The 22,309-nt window shown below is 40.1% G+C and overlaps 1 long non-coding RNA gene across 4 annotated transcripts in view; it reads left to right on the top strand.

Annotated features, from left to right (window-relative positions):
* LOC116738438 overlaps positions 1-22,309 on the top strand; it is a 305,676-nt gene that overhangs the window by 266,333 nt on the left and 17,034 nt on the right. Inside the window, exon 5 of one of the 4 annotated variants that reach the window (XR_004344389.1) lies at positions 14,783-14,866. The exons of the other annotated variants lie outside the window; for them this stretch is intronic. This is a non-coding gene — a long non-coding RNA (uncharacterized LOC116738438). Of the gene's footprint in view, positions 1-14,782; positions 14,867-22,309 lie in introns of those variants that run through there. 4 annotated transcript variants of the gene reach the window in all.

Genomic DNA, 22,309 nt, shown 5'->3' with positions numbered 1-22,309 from the left:
TATTGTCTTTTCATACACAAAAACACTTGCGGTCAGGGGAAATGGTACTGGCATGAATTTTTATTGAATGATGAATGAGATTAAAACATTTTAGGGGCGCCTGGGTGGCTCAGTCGGTTGAGCATCCGACCTCCGCTCAGGTCATGATCTTGCCAGTTTTGAGATCGAGCCCTGCGTCGGGCACTGTGTTGACAGCTCAGAGCCTGGAGCCTGCTTCAGATTCTGTGTCTCTCCCTCTCATTTCCCCTCCTATGCTCATGCTCTGTCTTTCAACAATAAATAAACATTTAAAAATGAAAAAAAAAAACATTTTAATGAAGTTATTCTTTCTGGCCACAATTGTTTCTATAAGTAGCTTTCTTAAATGGTGTAATCCAGAATGAAATCATAGTGGCTATGACTTAAGTTTCTGGAGTAAGGTTTCCTGGGTTCAAACCCCGGCTGGACCATACAAAAACTATGTGATTTTAGAAGTCATTTCAAACCTCTGTGACTCAATTTCATTATCAGCGAATAAAGTTTATAATAGTACCTACCTCAAAGAATTGTCCTAAGGGTCACACATAACATGCTTATGCTGCCTGGCATATAGTCATCATGCACTAAATATTAGCTATTTTAACAAATATTATATCCTGAACGTGTTATTTCAGAGTGAAACATCATGAACTTCAGCTAACCTAAAAACGTTCTTAGGAAGTTATGCTTGAGGTGAAAACAGCTCAGTCGCCATTTTGACCCTTTCTCAACTCTTAATGCTTTATTTTAATTACCTATGAACAGAATTTATAACCTATCATTGCATATATTTTAAACCCATGTACACAAGCATCCACAGAATATGAAGAAATACCTGGCTGACCCCAGTGAAACCAAACGGTGCATTAGAAATCCTTGATTCCTCTCTCCCAACATAAATCCTTCACTTCTCCAGATTTGTAGTCGATGTGCCATCACCTTAAAGAGGAGTTCTGTAATTAGTTTGTAGAGAGAGATCTATTCCCAGTTTCTGATCTGGGTTCAAGTACAAGGTCCATAACTACCTGTTAAAGCCATAAACTGTGAACTAGAATTTTTCAGCCTTAGCAGTATTAGAGAATAAGGGGGAAATGGTTGGAAGAGGAAATTGACCTTTGGATTGATCTATTTGTGTCTAGCTAGCTATAGATATTTTGATGAAATGTTTCAACAATATTTCCTTTTCTTGATTATGAAATAATCATTATTTTTTATTTTTAAAATGTGTCTTTTAAGTTAAGAATTATAAATCTTTAAAAAAAATCTTCTTAAATTGATGCTTGCTTTTTTCATGAAATACCCTAATGGGCAAACACCCTGACTCTCACAAAAGTTGAAAGTTTGAGTGATCTTGTTGTAGTCAGAGAGATACTAGAGAGGCAGTGTATACACAAGAACCATAACACAAAGTAGACATTTCAAGTGATGGAAGTTTGGAACAGGAAAAGAATATGTCAAAAGGACGAGGCCAGTCTAGAACAGATTTACGGAGCAAGTGGAATCTGAACCTTGGAGGAGGTGTGGAACTTTTTGGCATATAGGTGGGAGGCGAACTTTACAGGCAAGGAAAACAATGTATGCAGTAGCATCCCAGTAGGAAGACTTTGGGCATGTTTAAGGGATAGCGACTAGAATAGTTTGACTAGAAAAAAAGGGGTGAGGGATAAAAGAAATCTTGACTAGACCCACACTATGAGGTCCATCAAATGCTTGGCACCAGCTCAGTCAAACTCTTAAGATATCCTCTTATAAACTATATATAGAAAGAATATGAAAAAGTAAGAGAGTGGGAGAAAGTCATCCTAAAAAGCATTAAGAGGAGGCAGGCTTATTTCTTTGCTTTATTTCTGTATTTGAGTTTAATGTTCTATATCAACAAGACACACATTTCTGCCTTTCTGGAAAAAAATCCATGAAGGATGTCTTTCTCTGTCAAAAAGAGAAACCTTTCTTTGTATAATAAAAGTGGTGTGAGGGAATCATTAGTTAAATTGTCATGGTGTTGTTTTTGCTATGAAATGGCAGATTTACTGGCCTTCACTCTTGGTATTTATGACTGTGATGGGCCAGACAACCAAAGTGGATATATATCTCCATGACTTTGAGTAAAATTCAAAAGTCATTTCAGCTGTTTGAGTTAGTGAATGGAATGCTATTCAAGAAATGTAAACAAAGGCTTTATTCAGTTATCTTCTCTATTAAAAGTTTTACCAGTTATTTAATTTTGTGAATACACAGAAACCCATTCCTATAACAAAAAACTATTTCTCAGGAATGTGCTCTCTCTTCTTCCTTTGTCTTTCATTGCCCAGCTGATTGGCTTTATTCTCTGTGAAGAAAAAGACTTGACCTTGCCCTTTTATTGCTTTAGGGAAATTCATTCTTTCATTTCTGATGGGTTAACAACCATTAAAAGTGCTGACTAACAGCCCTCCCTGCTCCCAAACCCCCAGAACACAGAATTGGGACAGTGCCAGGTAAATGCTGACACTCTTTCTCTTTCACCTGTTTTCAGAAGGAAAAAATATTCCTGGGGAAAATGTAGACTTGGGTGAAATGTAGACTACTACTCAGTGGTGTGCCATTTTGAATGGAGAGATGTGACATGTCAGAGGACACACATGGTATATATATGGAGCAGTGCAGAAGGAAGAGGAACTGGATGGTTAAGAAACTGAGCCAGGGCAGCATGGACAAGAGGGTGACAGCTCTTTCAGATTAGGTGCTTGAGGTTACTTGAAAAATATCAGGGTTCTGGACAGTAAGAGAGGGCAGGGACTTTGTTAAGTGTTGCTATGACTTCCATATCATCATGGCTTACTCTACTCCCTCATTTGTCTCCCCTTTCTCCCCGTAAATGGTAACGATGATTTCCTTAGAGTACACTGAATAAGGGATTGTTGTCAGACCACACATTTCAACAAATTCCTTAAATGTGAAAAGCAAATGGAAAAATGACCATGAGTCAATGAAGTAGAGAAAGCTCCAACCTGAGAGTCTCACAAAGGGATGCAACTCAGGAGGACATTTTCCTTCTCAGAAGAATCTCCACAAGACTGCTGACTTGGCAAAGCAGATAGGGCAGAAATGGAGAAGGACTGAAAACAGAGGCTCATAATACAAAATCTGCCCTCTCCCTCCCTGGCAGAGCCAGCAGCCAACTAAGTGTTTGGCCCTAAACAGAGCAACAACAACTAAACCCCAGGGCTCTCCTTTCTGAAGAAATTGAACAGACTGTATACCATCTAATGAAAAATTAGGAAAGTTGGTATAGTTCTGGTATTCCAAATAAAGACTTCCTTTTGACTTCTGGAATGCCCCTCCAACACCTGCGCACGCACGCACACACACACACACACACACACACACAGCACAAGACAAACACGGCTGGCTCCCTGCTCTTCATACTATAGCAATGTTGTCCATTTATAAGCTGCACTCCTACAGCCATGGAGTTTGTTGTCAACATTCCTTCATTCATAATATAAACCAACAACCAACGGCTTTCAGTTATTTCATAAAAACTTTCAGCATGAACAAAAAGACCAAACTAAACAAAAATAAAAACTGATTGAGAGGAAAGTGAGATAATGTAAGGAACAAGAAAGAACTTTAAGGAAACCCTCTTTTCCTAAGAGAAATTTGAGAAAATATTACATCCATAAACCAAGAACAGAAGGCTATGAAAAAGGAACAGAGAATAAGAAATAGCTCTCAGCAATTAAAAAAGTAATTACAAAAAAAAAAAAAAACAGGTTCAAAGGAAAGAGTGGAAAATAAAGACAAGATACTCTCCCAGAACATACTGTGAGGAGAGAAAGAGAAAATTAAAAGAGGAGAAACAGACTGTGATTAGAAGAATTTCCAAAAAGGAAGAGAACTAAGAAAATGAAGGGCAGCACATATACACAGAAAATAGCAAGATACACATTTTCTGTCCTAAAGAGATATTCTTCGGTTGAAAGAATTTCCAACTGAAATGGCTACCCTAGATGTATTTTCTTTCCCTCCCTCCATATTCCTCCCTCTCTCTCTCCCTCTCCCTCCATTTCTCCCTCTTTCCCTCTCCCTCTTTCCCCGTCCCTCTTTCTCCCCTCCCCTTTCCTTTTCCCCCTTCCCCCTCCCTCAGTCCCCCCTTTTCTCTCACCCTCTTCCCTCCCTCCCTTCCCCCACCTCTCTCTCTTTCTCTCTCTCCCCACTAAATAAGTGAGGTAAGCTAAGCCGTAACTTCTCATAGGAGGAGGTTCATAAAATAAATAAGGTAGAAAGATAGTAGAATTAAAACCAGTTAGATTTTTCTGTTGAGAAAGAGATGTGGACTGGGTAGGGGCATGTTGGTAGACAAGTGTTTCAGGTTTTGTTTTTGTTTTGTTTTCTAAGTTATTTCATTTTTTTTTAATTGGGTGTATGTTTACTTTGATTTTTTAAAATGTAACACATATTTAGGGGCACCTGGGTAGGTCAGTCAGTTACACATTCCGACTTCAGCTCAGGTCGCCATCTCACAGTCCTTGAGTTCAAGCCCCACATCAGACTTCTGTGTCTCCCTCTCTCTCTGTCTCTCTGTCTCTGTCTCTCTCTCTCTGCCACCCCCCCACTCAAGCTCTTTCTCTCTCAAAAATAAATAAAGGTTAAAAAATAAAAAATAAAAATGTAACACACATTTAAATATGAATTTTAGACTGTGCATCTGCTAGGACAAATACTTGATTAAAGTTATAAAGTGGATGAAAAAAACCTAAGAACCCCAGCCTCTTGTTCTCCAACCTTTCCCCCAAACTGTTGGAGATCAGTCACTTGCTTTCCTTCCTTCCATCTCCATTCAGGTCCCCAGGATCTCTTTGTCTACAATCTGATCTCAAGACAAGGTTCAAAGTTCAGTTAGCAAACATAAATCTTTGAACAGTGATCTAAGCCTTAAATTCAGGGTCTTGGGTATAGAAAGAACATTCTGTGTTTGCTAGGCTCCTTAACATCACATTGGTCCTGTATGTTGAGGTCAACCCTGACTAAGGATTTCGGACAGAACAGAGCAACAACCAGGGAGATGACAATTAACATTATTAATACCATCTGCTGATGGTATGTTCAGAAGGTCCGTGAATTTCCCCACATTGAGCCCTAATTCTTTATTTTTTCCATCTATATGGGTTCCTCCCTTCCCCAGGAGAAAGTCCATAGCCATATGAAAATCTCCTAGGACTTCTTGACTCGAAAATGTACAAGCACTATTGACATACATGCCCCCATTAATCCTCTCCTCAAACTTTGAAGCAATGGAAAAAGAAATAATGTTTATTGAGCACGTATGGTGCTTTTATATTTATTATTTAATTTTTCTAAAACCCCCATGTGGTCACTGTTGTGATTCGCATTTAACAAAGCCAAAAGAGCAAGGGATCAAGTTAGTATTCAAACTCATGTCTGTGTATTTGGTAGACCCATGTTCTCCCTAGTATATCATGATGCCTCCTTGTCTGTTCACTTAGTTATTACATAGTTAAATGTTTTTCCACTGGAGGAGAAAGGGAGTTTCGTGGGGAAGGCCTACGTCTTTGCTCTGATTTGTAGCAAGAAAGATGACCCATATACTGTCCCCCATTCTCCATGGGATTAAAGTGCAGTGATGTGAGAATTCAGGAATCTCTTGCATGAACAGGCAGCTGAAAGACCTGAAGACCTAAACAGTTCTAGAGCTACTGGCACCACTTGCTTTCCAAGTATAATAACATAAATGTTCACACTCTATAAAACTACAGAAAGAAACAAGAATGGAAAAAGTAGTGAAAACACAGTTCGTTTATTAAACACACACACACACACACACACACACACACACACACACACACACACAACTAGAAAATCAAGACTCCAGAATTCTATGTTCATCATTAAACACAATTAAAATGGAGTTGCCAAAAACAAAAAGTGAAGTCGCCAAATGGACCTGAAATCTGAATGGTGCCCACTTAGCAAACACAGCATCAACTGCCCCAAATACATTGCTGGGCACCTGTTTTGTATTCGAGGTAGCTGGTGCTTCATTTACACCATCTGAGTGAGTTTTTCTTACCACCTCTGTTCTTTAAGAAATACTGAAGGTAATTAGTTTGATGACCTGGAAAGCCACTCTTAAAATCCCCAGAACATTTGGTAAAAAGAGCACAAGAAAACCTCTCCAACTGATAAATACCTAATTTACAACTAGCAACGCTGTGTGTTCCTCCTTCTCTTGGCAAAGTAAATGGATTTGTAGTCATAGAAGAACTTGGTTTTTTTTAAAACATATATCAGATTCTGAGAGTAGGTTTATTTTTTAGTTCTCAAGCTTTTAGACAATTTAGATGAGACTATGTTAATTCAACTTTCAGTTGGCTGGTCAGTAAACTTATATTACCTATAAATTTAAGATACTGATGAGTTTTAAAATGATCTTGTATATCCTATTACGTCAAGGAGCATGATATCTTTTTCTACAATTTTATTATAGGTGGTTCTTCTTGCTTTTAGTACTTCCTGGGGTAGGAAGCTCGTCTCCTTATAATCATTCGTAAAAGAGATCTTAGTTGGAGAATGAAGGTTCTGTTTATGCTGGAAAGCAGGCATGGTCAACCATGTCTTGCAGAGACTGGTTGAGCAGCCCCACAGAAGTCTATGCACAAAAGGTCTTGTGGGAAAAACTCATTCAAAGGGAAAAAAGAGTAGAGGAGTATAAATTTGGCCCAAGGTTAGTGACATAAAATCCTTCTGAGGCCTGCCAATCCCATGTCTCTAAGACAGTGTTTTTCACAGAGAAACATTGCTCATACTACTTCTTAGAAATTCTACTTCTGTATCTGCTAATAAGGCAATGGACCATATGATCTACAACTACCATTAATTGAACCAGGGGTGACCACCTGACCCAAAATGGGCCCATTTGGTTCTCTTTCCCAGGAAATTTTAAGTAGCACCCAGAGACTCCAGTTAATCTTTGTTGAATACTCAGAAAAGTAGTGTCAACTGGGGAAGACATTCTCTACCCTATAGATAGAGAAGCAATGAAAGCTGGCCTCAAAATGCATGCAGCAAATGACTAAGAGAAAGGTCTGTGGCTCCATAGAGTTTCTGCCTTGGCTGCTGACACTTTTGGATTTTCTCATTGTAATCCCTTATAAAACTTGAATACCTCCTCTTGAAATACCCCTGTGTCCATACAATAAGTTTTTCATTTTCTCCTTAAGCTCACTGGAGTTAATTCTGGTCATTTGTCTCTTTCCTGGGGAGAGGGACTGCAGAGTAAGTTCAACGTAGAAAAGGAGGGATAAGGGAGAAAGGAAAGAAGGTTGTCTATAAAATATTGACAGCCGAAGTCTGTGTGACAGAGAGTGTCATAAATTGACCATGAACCTTCCCTAACTGCAGTAATTGTTAAACCACATTTAGTTTCAAGGGGAGCTGGCAGACTGAACCTAAGAGGAACCATAGTCATTGGAAACTAAGAAGTAGCTGAAGAAAACATCATAGGTCTCTGTGGTAGAGACCTTAGTGGGTTCTTTGAATAATGAAGCTACCGTGGTACCTTTGGTAACATGCAGTAGTCAGCCAGAGACAGAAAATGATACATATGTTATGGATTCTTAGAGACGAAGAGCTGCCTTTCTCAAAGACACATGTGATACTCTTTGGAGACTCCCAAAAACATTTGGGGGAGAGAAGCTTGGAGTCTGCAACCATCAGGTTGGGATGTAGCCATAGAAATACTATTTTGTTACAGTTACTTGGACCCCATTTTCAACCTTCAGGCCAGAATAGCCTGGCGTAACTTGGGGTATATACACATAAATTCAATTACTGAAAAGTACCTGCTGGTCTCTTGTACCCTTTTGTTTATTCTGTATAACTGCAGAGGATAGTCATTTGATATCCCTTCAAGTATGTGAAGAAAATTATGTAGCCTTCCCTGAATGTGAGATTCCACAGTCTACACCCATGTTTTGTCTTAGTGACTTGACCATTTGCTTCTGACCTGGGGTCCGTAGATCAGACATGTCCTACACATCAGAATCACCAAGGGCACTTGCCGAAAACACAAAATACATGTTCTTAGTCCCATCTTCAGGGATTCTGATTTAGTAGCTCTAGGATAGGGGTCATAGATCTCTCTTTTTAAACAGATGATTCTTATGTTGCTGGCCAATCCTAGCATTAATATAGAAGGTTTTGTCTTATTGGTCTCTTGACTTTGCAAATATACAATTAGTCACTTATGCAATGTTCCAGCAGGAAAAGCATATTCATCTGTTAGAGTCGAATAAAACTGTTTATCATTTCTTTGCCCACATTCTATCAGTGCAGCCTTAGAATTGCATGGGATTTTTATCAGTCACCGTTGATTTATTATGACTTTGTACTAAATTAAAGTTCCTCTGTTTTTTCATGAGCAACTTTTGGTCTATTCGTGGTCTATTCAATGTGTATTTTGAACCTAAAAGGAAAAGTTTATATTTCCTTGTGATACTCTATCTTAATATGATTCATAAAGATCTTTTAGATTTATCAGGAGTTTAGGCAGTATATGTGCTGTCCTTTCCAGTTTTGTATTACATCCAAATTATAGAGGTATACTTTCTATGACTTCATATAAATTAATAGGAATTTTGTATCAGTTAGGACCAAGAGCACAGGATTCTGGGACTTTATTAGAGAAAGGCTTCTACAAAGGCATGGTATTAGTTTCATGTTGCTGCTTTAACAAATTGCCACAAGCTTAGTGGCTTAATACAAAACAAATTGATCGCCTTCTAATTCTGGAGGTCAGAAGTGGGGTTGTATTCTTTCTGGAGGCTTGAGGAGAGAATCCATTTGCTAGATTTTTGCAGCTTCTGGAGGCTGCCTGCATTCTTTGGCCCTGTGGCCCCTACATTGCTTGACTTTTTGCTGCAAGCCAGCAGTAGCCATCTCTCTGCCATCTCTCTGGTTCTGATTCTTTTGCCTTCTTCTTCCCCATTAAAGAAACTTGAGATTACAGTGCATCCTAGATAATCCAGGATAATCTCCTTTAAACTCAGATGATTTACATCCTTGATTCCATCTGCAACCTCCATTCCCCCTTGCTGCATCATGTAACATATCTCTAAGTTCTGGGGGTTAGGGTGAGGCTTTGGGATTCTGCCCATCACCAGCATCTCTTCCCCTGAGGTCATAAGACCTTTGAAATTGCAGAACCTGTTCCCATAATAATGACTCACTCATCCCATGTGCAACAAAAGGCAGCTGTTATTGAACCCATTTTAGAGATGAAGAATTTGAAGCTCAGAGAGTATGAAAACTCCCTTCAGGTAATAGGTACTAAGTGGTGGAATCAGACCAGAGCCTGCATGTTTGATTGCTGGCCCAATGATCTTTATAATCATTTAAGCAGCTATGAATCCACTTAATGTCCCATCATCTAACATTGCCTCATGTTGGTCATAAAACGTCATGAAAGACGTTGTCAGATACACATTTCTCTTGTCAGTGCTCTAATCAACAAGCCAAGGAACTTATCAGAAAAGGAAATAAAATTTGATTTTTCAACATGCCTCTAGAGAGCTTATGTTACACCTTTATGACAGCTGCTTTTCTTTTCCTTTCATTTACTGATTTTTTTTTAAGAATTTGAAGACAACTAAATGGCCAGTCTCAGATGTTATTAAAGCTTGATGACCGTCTTAGTAGCCTGTTTGTTCTGCAGTGGACTTTTTATGCAGTTGGATAGTATTGTCTTCAGAATTCTTCCAACCCAATAGAACCCGAATCTTCCTTACCATTGAATGATGGAACTGAAACACAACGGCTTCACATTTAAAATTATCAAGGTTCCTATCTATTGTCTCTCCCTAGAAATGCTGTCTTTCCTCTGGTTCTGTTTCTTCTCTGTGTCGCTGTTTTTTATTTGCCAACTTGTTGATAGCAATTTTAATTCCCTTCTGCCTCCTAAAAAAACTTCCCTGTCTTGGCTTCCTTCCTGTATTATTCCTTCCAACCTATCCCAGAGACCTTCAGCCTATTTAATAAGCTCCTCCATGGAGGCACATACTTCAAATGCTTTTCTTTTCTCATCTAGCAAAGAGACCAGATTGCATTCGCAGCAAGCAATATTGTGTGCTTGAGAGCCCCAGATAGGAAGACAAAAACAGCTGCTGCAGCCACGGCAACATTATTGTTCTTGCATATTGAGGGCACGGGGCTTGGTAGGTTATATCACCCCCATTTGGTAGCACTTTCCACCATTGGCCTTCCCTTTCCCCATTTCTTCATTTTGGAGCCTGCATTTTGTTTCTCTTTTTTGCTTCCCTTTTTCCTCTGCTACCCCTCCATGTTGGCATCTCCCAAGGTCCTACACCCTCTTGCCTTTTAATTCTGTCCATCTCTGAGATTTCATCTCTTCTCATGATGTCTCCTTCCTTCTAGCGCTGAACATCAGACTCCCCGGAACATTCTACTCTTGATGGAAACATAGCATACCTAAGATGGAAAACTTTGCCAGCCCCACATGATTCGTCCTCCTGAATTTATTCTCTTATAATTTTGTCAGAGTTACTCATGTAACGTCTTTGTCTCCCCCCCTCCTCCCTACCTATAATAATTTCTCCCCAAATATAGCTATTATTTTCTCCCCTGCCTCCACAGTGTCTGCTGCATTTGGTCATTTCCTCTGCTATCATCCTAGCTCAAAAACTTATTATATGCTGCATGATTGCAATAATCTAACTCAGTGAGTCTCATCCCTGGTTGCACATTAGAACCACCTGGGGGAGCTTTAAAAAAAATTCTTGTCTGGTCCCAACCTTAGAGATTCCAATTAAATTGGGCTGGGGTGGGGTCCAGTATTGACATTTTTAAAAACAACTCCCCAGGGGATTCTAATATGCAGCTAGGACTGACAACTACCAGCTAACCTTCCATTTCTCCCCATCTTCAATACATTTTGCATGTGAGATAATGGTTCTAAATGGTTCTTTCTTCATATACATCCACTCAAAAGCTTTAATTCATTAGCACCTATGAGATGATTTTCAAATTCGTTAGCTTAACTTTTGCCAACCTGTACTATAGCCCTGGTCTACCCTATTAGCCTGACTCCATGATTCACTAAGGTTTCATCTCCTCAACCTGCCTTGTAATTTCCTGCCTTCATGCACTGTTGACACTTCTTCACTGTACCCATTCCTGCCTTCGGAGTATATTCTCAACATTTCTATATTTCCAGCCCAAAGCTTTCCTCTATTTTGCCACCTGATCACATTTCCCCCTAAAATCCAAATCATTTTAAGTTAATGCTAGACCCGGAGTACCTTTCACCAGAGCCTAGTTGTTGAAAGATCAGGCTTTTGCAATGGACAGAACCGGTTGAACTCCTAGTTTCTCTCTTTCTTCCCATGTGACTTTGGGGTGTCATGGAATCTCCCTGAGTTTTGTTTCTACATATGTTAAATGAGGGTAACCATCTCTTCGACTTTGCTAAGAATTAGGTTAAGTGAAATGAAAATGGAAAATGCCTTGCACATGAGAAGTGCTAGATAAATATCAGCTCCTTATTTATTATCAGTGTTTGTGTATATGTGCCTTGCCCCAAATAGATTATAGATATTGGAGTAAAAGACTGACTTGCAAAATCCTTATGTTCACAGTGTCTGTGGTTGTTCCTTGAACATAGTAAATGTTCTTTGATAAATACCTCTAAATACATCAAGTGCAGTTTAAGCGACCATGACCTCTAGCCTGGCTGTAGTGCCTTTTGGTGGTGGATGGACAAGATATAGAAAAAATTCTGATTGAAAGCTCGTCTTTTTTTATAGCACAGCTCTAGAAAGAGGTATAAGAACACCATGAAGTATTTTTAAATATTTACAATTGACTAGGTGTGATTCTAATGTCACTCTTTCAGGGTCCCTAAATATCTTGAAATTCGGCTAAAGGTATTTGGTCCATCCTCCAAAAAAAAAATGAATGTTTATATAATCCTAGCAAAAATAGACCAGCAACATGAGGTAGAATTAGTTCTTTTGAGGCCACTTTCCTGATTTTTATATATTCCTTGTCCAAGATAGCATTGGCAACTGGCGCATTACTTATCTGAATAAACCTATGATTAAACTGGGTGCAAACATATTTCCAATGGGATTACAGAAGGAATACTCAGGGTTTGACTTAGGTCACATCAGAGATCAGCACATCTTATTTTGTGAGCTTTTTAGCCACAAAAAGTCTAGTTTAAGCTATTTTTCTTTTCCAGTCTATTCTACTGGGATTTTCTCTCCTTTTCTTCTGCCATTCTCTCCAAATCCCTATCAGAAGAGCTAATTCTGAAAGGCTAATCCAGAATCAGTTTGCCTTTTAGGAAAATAAACATTACAACAATTGACAGGAAAATTCTGCCCAAATGTCAGAAGCAACCAATCCTAAAATGATGCACACGCTTTTATGGACTGAATTGTGTACTCCCTCCTCTCGCCCAAATTGCTACATTGAAGCCCTGACCCCTACTGTAAATACATTTGGGGATAAGGCCTTTAGGGAGGTGATTGAGGCTAAGTGAGGTCATAAGGGTGAGGCCCTAAGTCTGTAGGATTAGTGTTCTTATAAGAAGAGGAAGAGACCCCAGAGATCTCTCCTACTCATAGAGGAAAGATCACAGGAGAACATAGTGAGTAGATTGCCACCTGGAAGACTAGAAGAGAGAACTCACCAGAAACCAACCATGACAGGCCCTTAATCTTGGACTTTCCAGCCTGCAGAATTGTGAGAAAATCAGTTTCTGCTGTTTAAGGCACTCAGTCTATGTACTTTTGTTGTAGTAGACTAATACACACGTCTGTAGTCACATGAATACGCACACAACAAATGCAAAAATTTCACAACCTTATTTTCTGGGAGGAAAATACTGGATTTCTTTTTCCCCTTCACTGCCAATCAGCCATCACTATTGGTCCTGTCCTGGCCTCCTTGACTCTGTCACTGTGACCCTAAGATTTTTAGCATCGACCACAGTAAACTTTAACAATCCCACATATAAAGTTTTCCTATTAAACCTAGGGTACAATGAGGACACGGCCATCCATAACCCTGGGGAAAGTTTTTCTGAACTGCTACATTTTTCCAGGCAACTCATTGTTAACCCTATAAGCACTGGCTCCTTATGATCCTTTGAGGAATTTGTGAACTTTATATATCCTTCCATGTCATGTTCAGCATTAGATGAACCCTATTTCCATTTCTCGTTCACTCGGGGTCATTACTGTGACGTGCTGATAATGAGACTATAGACATACAGAAGTAGATGTTGGAGATTTGTTTATTTGTTTGTTTCCAGTGTGATATATGTGCAGTGTTATGCCGGTTTCAGATGTACAATATGGTGATTCAACAATCCTATACATGACTCAATGTTCATCACGATGGGTGCGTTCCTTAATCCCCTTCACCTGTTTTACCCATCCCACCGCCCACCTCCTCTCTGGTAACTACTAGTTTGTTCTCTGTAGTTAAGTGTCTGTTTTTTGGGTTTTCTTTAATCTCTTCTTTGTTCATTTTGTTTCTTAAATTCCACATATGAGTGAAATTATATGGTGTTTGCCTTTCTCTGACAGATTTCACTTAACATTACATCCTCCAGGAATGTTGTTGCAGATGGCAAGATTTTATTCTTTTTTATGGCTGAGTGATATGCCATTGTATGTATATATATATATATATATATATATATATATATATATATATACACACAACATCTTCTCTATCCATTCATCTATACATGGACACTTGGGCTGCTTGTAAACATAGGGGTGCATATAGCCTTTGAAATTAGTGTTTTAATATTCTTTCCATATATACTCAGTACGGGAATTACCAGATCGTATGGTATTTCTCTTGTTCATATTTTGAGGAACCTCCATACTGTTTTCCACAGTGGCTGCACCAGTTTGCATTCCCAACAGTGCAAGAGGATTCCTTTTTTTTTTACCACATCCTCACCAACATTTAGTGTTTTTTGAGGCTTTTTCTTTTTAGCCATTCTGACAGGCGTGAGGTACTATTCATTGGGGTTTTATTTGCATTTCCCTGATAATGAGTGATGCTGGGCATCTTTTCATTTATGTGTTGGCCATCTGTCTGTCTTCTTTAGATAAGCATTTGTTCATGTCTTCTACCCATTTTTCATTAGATCAGTTATTTTTCTGGTGTTCAGTTAAATACATTCTTTATGTATTTTAGATACTGATCCCTCATCAGATATGTAATTTGCAAATATCTTCTCCCATTTTGTAGATATCTTTTTGTTTTGTTGGTAGTTTCTTTTGCTGTGCAGAACTTTTTTATTATTTTTTTTTAAATAGGCTCTGTGCCCAGTGTGGAGGCCAATGCAAAGCTTGAACTCATGACCCTGAGACCAAGACCTGAACTGAGATCAAGAGTTGGATGTCCAAATGGGATGCCTGTGTGGCTCAGTTGGTTAAGCATCCAACTTTGGCTCAGGTCATGATCTCACAGTTCATGAGTTTGAGCCCCGCATCGAGCTCTGCACTGACAGCTAGGAGCCTGGAGCCTGCTTTGGATTCTATGTCTCCCTCTCTCTCTGCCACTCCCCTGCTCTCTCTTTCTCAAAAATAAATAAGTACTTTAAAAAAAAAGGAGTTGGATGCCTGACAGAGCCACACAGGTGCCCCCCCCCTTTTTTTAGAAGTTTTTATTTTGATGTAGTCTTGATAGTTTAATTTTGCTTTTGTTTCCCTTTTCTCAGGAGACGTATCTACAAAGAAGTTGCTGCTGATGATGACAGAGAAATTACTGCCTTTGCTCTCTTCTAGTATTTTTATGGTTTCAGTCTTACACACAGATCTTTAATCCATTTTGAGTTTATTTTTGTGTATAGTGTGAGAAAGCAGTCCAGTTTAATTCTTTTGCAAGTAGCAGTCCAGTTTTCCCAACACCATTTGTTAAAGAGACATTCTTTTTCCCATTGCACATTCTTGCTTTGTAATCCTTTGTTGAAGATTAATTGCCCCTGTAATTGCGGGTTTATTTCTGGACTCTCTATTCTGTCTCATTGATCTATGTGTCTGTTTCTGTGCCAGTACCATGCTGTTTTGATTACTACAGCTTTGTAGTATATCTAGAAATCTAGGATTGTGAAATCTCTAGCTTTCTTCTTCTTTTTCAAGATTGCCTTGCCTATTCGTGGTTAGATGTTTGGATTTTAATAGCAAGTTCTTATGTAGCACTCATTGTACATCAGTGACTGCTTTAATTCATTTGCACATATTAACCCACATAAACATCAAAACTACAGGTTGAAAGTGCTGTTTTGTCCTCATCATACAGACAGGAGATTGAAGCACAGAAGTCACTTTATAGAGCATCTACTACTCAAGCAAAGTTGCCTAGAGATGTAGTCACATGACCACCCAAGCTCCAGCTCCTTGAATTTATATGTAACCAGCCTGTTTCCACTTTTCACCTTTACTCTCCCCACAGGATGCCATGACTTGAATGTAGCCGGCCTCAAATTTCCTGGGACCCTTGGCTCATAGTCTGTGTTTTTCTAGTTTTGATGTCTTCAACATTAATGATGCGATTAGACATGTAGGTCAAATAAATTTTGCATTTCCCATAAACTTCCCAACACATTTCTTTATTTGTGACTCTAATATCACACCACGGTGCTTCATTTTCACTCAGACAAGTTGTAGCTCAAACTGTTGACTACAATTTGATCTAGCTTTCTACTGCCCTCTTCAGTTTGAAATGCCAGGACCAACCTTGTAGAACTCAGATAAGAATACTTGGTTCTTTTTGAAAAGCTTTGGGTCATGGAAAGGGGTGTCTATATAACTTTTTTCCTTCTTACATCCACTCATATAATGGACACTGTTCTAATTCATCAGGAAGAGTTACTGGTTGTCCCATAGTATCCCATGATTCAGAGCATGCGCATGCGTGCACGCACGCACACACACACACACACACACACACACACAGTGACAACTTGAGCTCATTATCTTTTCTGTATTTTATTGCCATTTGGGGAAAATTGCTCTGTCTTGATCTGCCTAACTCAGTAGCATGACACGCCAGAAAGGTTCCCATAAGTTATGAGGTGGGTCACAGGTTAGAAAAACAAATGCTTGCTGATTTACTTTTCAAATAGAAAGTAGTATAGATTTAAGATTATCCCTATGTGATCCAGCATTATGTGCATCATAGTGGAGGGGAGGCCACGTACAGTAGCAAGCACCCTTACTATGAGCAAGTCAAGCACACTATGATAATTCAGAGGGATTTTATAAAAAATCTTGCCTTCAGGTTTGATCCATAGCTTCTAATTTATGGAAATTCCACACTGCAATGGAGGTGAGGCTCACCCACCTACTCAACAAGCATATACGCTGCATTCTGGGCATTTGGGGCTTCTGCACACGACTGCTCCTCTCACTATAGAAAAAGCTCTCCCCATTCACGAGCTTTCTCTCTTCTGATGGCCAAACACCCAAGACACTCAGACTTTTGTTTTCCTCCTCTCTTCCCTTCAGCCAGCACGGATCATCAGTCATGTCCTTGTACTCACATTCATGGTGTGTGTGTGTGTGTGTGTGTGTGTGTGTGTGGTATGGAGGCTGAGTGGGTGATAGACTGGCTGTTTGTGTAGAGTGGGCATTTAACATGCCCAAGCTGGGCCTCTGCATGGTGCTGAAAGAGTCTCTGGGACTTTGCTAGCCAGGAGCGGCACTACCAAATCCTGCCTTTTGTTGCTTCTAGCTGTGGTAAGCGCTGTCCCCCAGGAGAAGGGAATCCTTCATGCCACGTGTAAATGGACATGCTCTTCCTTGCAATCAAACACACTTTTTGAGAAGACAAAAAGGAAGTGGCAGGGCCCCTTGCTTCATCCCTGTCATCCTCACCGGAGGAGGCTCTTCCTGGGAACATCATCCATCATGTGTGTCACAGAGAAAAGTTTAAGATTTCATGTTCTAGGTCCCCATATTAAGATGCAATCGTTTTTCCTCCTACTCTGAATGGAACTGATCTACGCTTGAAGGGCTCCGTTATTGAGATGGAGATACCTCATTCTTCCCTCCGTGCCTCACCTTCTCTTCTTCACCAGCTTTTTCCTTCTCCACCCACAGAGAACCATGCACTCTGCACTGTCCTTGTCACTGTGACGCATCTACCCTGACTGCAGCCATTAGTGTTGTTGTGGATCTCTCTTGTGGGAGCTCTTCTTCTCTCGATTTCCCTTTGTCTCATCACATTTCCTTCTTTTCCTGGACTTTGCATTCAGTGCTACTTAATTCTACGTGGATAACTGACTCAATACAGTGCAACTTGGTCTGTGTCTTCTGTCTTGGTTTTCTGCTAGGTATTGAAGGGTCGATTTTATTTGCCACCCAAAACATTTTCCTCCAAGTCGCTTCTATGGCTGAAACAATTCCAAAAGCTTGAGGGTTGCATTGTTATCTCCCTTTCCAGATCTGACTTTCTATCTGAAAATTTAAAAGTACTAACTTTTTTAGTTCAGGTACGTAAGAGAGGTCTTTTAATGCTACCTGAGATAAGAACCATTAAGTTTTTCTTGGCCATTGGCATTATATCCTGGGTGAGCATATCCTAGCCTAGGAGAATAGCAAGGCACACAAGGAATGAGATACAAGACAGTTACGATTTCCGGATGAAACGGGATAGTTGTGAGCACTTAAAACATGTTATTAGTCAAATGAGCAAAATGGAGTTAGCAAATGCTTTAGAGTCCCATGAAATTGACCGGGAATTATAATGCCTCTAATAGAATAGTCTCCAGGGTAGAAAATAGTCGTGAAGCTCCTTTCCTGTACAGTGACAGCAAATACAACTCCCAAGACACGTAACTACAAGTACCCTTGGTCTAAGAACAAACCACGTTTCAGTACCATTGGCTAATGATCACATGCCTTGAAGGCCAACATGATCATAAACGTAGGTAGACATGAGATTTTAGATTAATTGTGTATTTATTTAGCTATCTGTCTTTGTCTGCCAGCTTTCATTTTTCTTACCCTCGTTGACTTGAGAAATTATCCCTGAGGTCCCTTCAGATTTTCAGATGTTGTGATGCTAAGACACGCTTTGTCAGGGCTGCTCACAATTTGTGAAGATCATTAGTTACTCCACAACCAGGAGAATGACCTGATCTGGGTTTAACCTCTACTCTCTGCCCTGGTCAGTCTGCAGTAGATACGCCAGAGGGTAGTGAATGGTCAAGAGAAAACTATCAGGAAGAAGGGAGAAGAAATAACCCAGACATCCACCAAAAGCAGATGCAGGTCCTAGTATAATATTTATAGGACCTGGGGAGAGAAAAGAAATAAGTCACAGCCCAACCCCAGTTTTGTTTCCACTCCCTTCAATCCTGATCTGCCCGGCATTGTGAATGGCCTTTTGCATGTATGTGTGGACACCCTAACTTGCACTTTCTCCTTTTTTAAAAGCTTATTTATTTATTTTTGAGAGAGCACAAGCAGGGGAGGAACAGAGAGAGAGAGAGAGGGAGAGAGAACTCCAGGCAGGATCCGCACCATCAGCACAGAGCCCAATGCAGGCCTCAAACTCACAAACCATGAGACCATGGCCTGAGACAAAAACAAGAGTCAGATGCTCAGCCGACTGAGCCACCCAGGAGCCCCCCTAACTTGCACTTTCAAGCTCTGCCCACTGTCATTCTTCCACCCACCCCTTGGTTGCTTCTCAAGCCTCCCTTTGTGCAAGCCTCCCTCCCTCAAAGAAGAGGGACCTGGTGGAGAAGGCCTAGCAAGAGACCTTCCTATGCTAGAACCACGTGGGCAGGGAACTCTAAGGTCCTGGTACTACTAGTATGGTCTAGAAGGAGAGGCTAGGGCTCTAGTAGCATTTCCTCTTAGCCCCTAGACTTCTCACCCCAAGGTGAACAATACGGCAAGGGGAGGGCTGGATAAGGAGCCTCCAAAATACTGGGCCCACGTCTTAGGTTGGGTTGCTATACCCCTACTTGTAATGGAAATGTGGAAATGTAGTTGTTCAGACGTTATCCTCGTCATGCCATGTGCTAAGCAATATAATAAAGGTGGCAACATATCGAGTCTAAAAAAAAAAAACAAAACACCTCACGGCAGAAAATATATAATTCTTTCACCCTAAAGCTAAAGAGAGGTGGGACTGATTAGCCAATGTGAATGATTGTTACTAAGCCTTTCTACATTTATATATGTTCTATATGTTTTTTATATATTATACATTTAGATGACTCTATATTGTTAACATTTGATTGTAGCTGTGAGTGTAGAATCACCTTGTTTGAAATGAAATCACATAGCCAGACAATAGAAATCTCACACTGGAGCAGCAGGGCAACAGGCCAAGCTCCATACTGTGTCCCTCAGCTTAAATTTCTTGCGGCTTCCAGCTCTATTTCTGGGAAAGAACGGGCCAGATTATCTCTAAATTCCTTTCTCATGCTGGGATTCTCAGATTCAAATTCAGCCAACATTCGAGTAGCACTCACTCTTTGTGCCTTGCCAGGTCAATTCGTGGATCTTCCGTCAGTTCAGCCTTTTCTGGGAAATAGTGCTCATCCGCTTCAAGGTGGGGAAACGAGGACTCAGAAAAGTAAAAGGACTCGGGTAGGGGCGCCTGGGTGGCTCAGTCGGCTGAGCGTCCGACTTCGGCTCAGGTCATGATCTCGCGGTCTGTGGGTTCGAGCCCCACATCAGGCTCTGTGCTAATCTGCAGCCTGCTTCGGATCCTGTCTCCCTCTCTCTCTGCCCCTCTCCCACTCACATACTCCTCCCTCTCTCTCAAAAGTACATAAACATTAAAAAAAATTTTAAGAAAAGACTTGGTGTAGGTCTAACAGCTGTGAATGCACAGAGGTGTTTCCTGAGCACAGACGCCTTACAGCTGCAGCATAGGGGCACCCTGGATACCGCAGCCTACCACAGAGCAGGCTCCCTGAGTAGGGTCTTGTCCATGGGTGTGCGACCAGTGCCCAGAACAGGGCCTGGAATGTTCTCAGCCCTCAGACAACATTGCTAATTGAACGAACCAACAATACAAGCTGTTGGTACCCGCCCACCTACTGACAAGGGGGAAGTAGTGAAACATTTGCCATAAACCCTTCATTGCTAAGTTTACCTCTATTTTCTACAACATTCTGAGCCACGGTCAACACAAATCCTGGCTTTGTGGTATGAATTCCTCTCCTGCTTTGAGGATCTGTCTTTTCAGTTAATATTTTTTTAAAGGACATTTTCTCTCAACTTTTTCCTGTCAATATCCATCTGATGCTACTCTGGCCAATCTTTTTTCTGACTTAACAATATCAGGCCTTACTATACGTGTCTGGTAGAGAAAACACCATTAGTATACAAAATTGATAGCTTCTCTGCTATGTATAGATCCAAATTTTATCAAAACCGTCAGCTGCTCTTCTGTTTGTTTTCATACTTACTTTAATTTCTTTCAGAAGCTCATAGCTTTAGAAGAATCCTTCAAGATTTGTTTTTCCAAATTTGTACAGATGCTAATATGATATGGAGGGCTTTTAGGTGATATACAAGTAAAGAGTGTTTTTTCCTAATAATTATATTGTCTAATATTTGTATTTGTTTTAAATATATTTTCTAGTAGTTACTATTTCTCTAATAATTATATTTCCCTTAATGAGCAATCAGACTACACACACACACACACACACACACACGCGCGCGCGCACACATATACCCATATATCTATATATCTGTATCTGTGTATCTATATCTGTATCTGTATATCTATATCTGTTATCTGTATATCTAGTACTCTAAACCTGAAATATTATGAATATTGTTGTCTAGGTCAAGGCTTTAATGGGCAGTACTCCTCTGAGTTTAAAAGATTAATAGGGACACCTGGTGGATTGGTCAGTGGAGCATGTGATTCTTGATTTGGGGGTGTAATTTTGAGCTCCATGTTGGATGTGGAAATAACTTAAAAATAAAACCTTTGGGGCACCTGGGTGGCTCAGTCAGTTAAGCATGCTACTCTTGGTTCCGGCTCAGGTCATGATCTCACAGTTCGTGAGTTCAAGCCCTGCGTTAGGCTCTGCACTGGCAGTGCGGAATCTGTTTAGGATTCTATGTCTCCCTCTTTCTCTGCCCCTCCCATGTCTCTCTCTCTCTCTCAAAATAAATAAATAAACTTAATAAAATCAAACCTTTAAAACATAAAAGATTAACGGATTAAAGAAGTAAAGAAAAAAGAAATGTTAACAAGTTAATAATATAGATGGTCCTCGGATATGGCGGAAGTCAGGAAAAGAGTGACTGAATTCGGAAAATACTTTGCTAAAGCAGCTGCATCATTTTATGGCTAAGACACAAGGAGGTGAAGTGACTTGCCCAAGGCCCCCGGGTTAATTAATGAAAAACGAGGACCAGACTGTAAGTCTCCAGGTTCCAAGTAATTTGTTCACGTCAGTAATGCCCCACTTTTCGACTCTGAGCATCATTAACCTGCTCTTATATGATTCATATTATGAATAAATTTTTATCCACCGCTGACAAATGCATAAGATTCTAACTTTCATAATTGAAGTTTCAAAGAGAGAAAAGCCCTCTGGTTCCCTCCGAGGAAAAAGCACTCTCAGGTATAATTACAATTTGTGTTTATAATGCGCCTTTCATTAGAGAACCTGAATGAACTCTAGAAAATTGATCTGATGACTGCTATTATCTTGTTTTGTACATTGGGAAACAATGACCCAGACAGGTTAAGTGAATTGTCCAGGGTTGGCCAGAATGTCAATCATTGAGAATGAGACAGAATTAAATCTCTAATCTCCCCCCGCCTCTGTGGGCTTTGTCTTTCCCGTTCATCCCCTAGTCACTTTCCAGAATTTGAATTACAGGGCACTCCATTAAATGGGATTTTAGTCTAAGACTCTACTTTGTACCTTTGCATACTACCTTGGGTAGGTGTCCAGTCTTAGGGCTTCCTATTTCAATAGCCTTGCTTGTCTTTATTAGTTGAGCACATAACTTGGCTTAAATCTGTCCCCTGTTATTCTCTTTGGTTGTTTAAAAATGATTTTCGTGCTACTAGAGTTGTTTGTCCTGCTCGTTTATACGCAGCTGGGGAAAGAGCAACTACAAGTCAGATAGGACCCACGCTGAGATGTTTACACTCTACCTGTTCAGAATTCCTAACTCAACCACTTGACTAGCTACTGGCCAAAAGAAATCAATAAATAAATTCATCGTTTGAGTCATTCATTTTCTCCTTT

Source organism: Lynx canadensis, chromosome D4 (assembly GCF_007474595.2).
Source record: "Lynx canadensis isolate LIC74 chromosome D4, mLynCan4.pri.v2, whole genome shotgun sequence".
NCBI lineage: Eukaryota > Metazoa > Chordata > Mammalia > Carnivora > Felidae > Lynx > Lynx canadensis.
The sequence above is the reverse complement of the archived record's forward strand: the minus strand, read 5'-3'. Positions and strand labels throughout refer to the sequence as shown.